Source organism: Arachis stenosperma, chromosome 5 (genome assembly GCF_014773155.1).
Source record: "Arachis stenosperma cultivar V10309 chromosome 5, arast.V10309.gnm1.PFL2, whole genome shotgun sequence".
Classification (NCBI taxonomy): Eukaryota; Viridiplantae; Streptophyta; class Magnoliopsida; order Fabales; family Fabaceae; genus Arachis; species Arachis stenosperma.
The window spans coordinates 55375160-55376953 of NC_080381.1; positions in this window are offsets into that span (position 1 = coordinate 55375160).

Sequence of the window (1794 nt, forward strand, 5' to 3'; positions counted from 1 at the left end):
AAAAGAAGACCGAGCTCAAGTAGGGGCACTGTTCATACCCTGGGTCGAGCTATCCGACCTGGGATGATTGGAGATAAAGCGACCGACCTCCTCTGATCAGACTATCCGACCTCTTTTCAAAGAGTTCGACCAAATCGACAGGAAAGCCCAATAAAGGGCCCAAATAGAGGAACACGACCCAAATCCTAAGGCAGCCCAAGCCTATAGAGATAAAGGCGGTTCCATTGAAGATACGCTGACCTTAAACTCAAAGATAAAGATAAGATAAGATAACTAACTTATCTTATCCAAAAGGTCACATCTCACCATTATAAATACACTGGAGCACCCAGGTATAACTCATACTTTGATTCTACATAATACCTGCTTAATACCCTTGCTAACTTAAGCTTCGGAGTCCCTTACAGGTACCCCCCACCCTCCGGGGACGAAGGATCAGCACCACCACCAAGTCCAACAAGTCGGACACACCAGCTCCGGCCACTGTACACCTGCCGGACACGTCGGCTCCGACCAACACAGAAGGTCTCATCCGAGATCGACCTACAGTTTCAGGTGACCCTCGGAACAATGCTTAATTACAAAAGAACAAGAAGTACTTGGATTTCAAATTTTATCTTGAAACTAGTTTAATTATTTTGATGTGGTGGCAATACTTTTTGTTTTCTGAATGAATGCTTGAACAGTGCATATTTTTGATCTTGTTGTTTATGAATGTTAAAGTTGTTGGCTCTTGAAAGAATGATGAACAAGGAGAAATGTTATCGATAATCTAAAAAATCATCAAAGTGGTTCTTGAAGCAAGAAAAAGTAGTGAAAAAAAAGTAAATGGCAAAAAAAAAAAGAGAAAGAAAAAGCAAGCAGAAAAAGCCAATAGCCCTTAAAACCAAAAGGCAAGGGTAAAAAGGATCCAAGACTTTGAGCATTAATGGATAGGAGGGCCCAAGGAAATAAAATCCATGTCTAAGGGCTAAATCAAGCTGTCCCTAACCATGTGCTTGTGTCATGAAGGTCCAAGTGAAAAGCTTGAGACTGAGCGGTTAAAGTCATGATCCAAAGCAAAAATAGTGTGCTTAAGAACTCTGGACATCTCTAATTGGGGACTTTAGCAAAGCTGAGTCACAATCTGAAAAGGTTCACCCAGTTATGTGTTTGTGGCATTTATGTATCCAGTGGTAATACTGGAAAACAAAGTGCTTAGGGTCACGGCCAAGACTCATAAAGTAGCTGTGTTCAAGAATCAACATACTAAACTAGGAGAATCAATAACACTATCTAAAATTCTAAGTTCCTATAGATGCCAATCATTCTGAATTTCAAAGGAAAAAGTGAGATGCTAAAACTGTTCAGAAGCAAAAAGCTACAAGTCCCGCTCATCTAATTAGGACTAAGTTTCATTGATACTGTGGGATTCATTGTATATTCTCTTCTTTTTATCCTATTTTGTTTTCAGTTGCTTGGGGACAAGCAACAATTTAAGTTTGGTGTTGTGATGAGCGGATAATTTATACGCTTTTTGGCATTGTTTTTAGGTAGTTTTTAGTAGGATCTAGCTACTTTTTAGGATGTTTTTATTAGTTTTTATGCAAAATTCATATTTCTAGACTTTACTACGAGTTTGTGTATTTTTCGGTGATTTCAGGTATTTTCTGGCTGAAATTGAGGGACCTGAGCACAAATCTGATTCAGAGGCTGATAAAGGACTGCAGATGCTGTTGGATTCTGACCTCCCTGCATTCGAAGTGCATTTTCTGGAGATACAGAACTCCAAATGGTGCGCTCTTAATTGCGTTG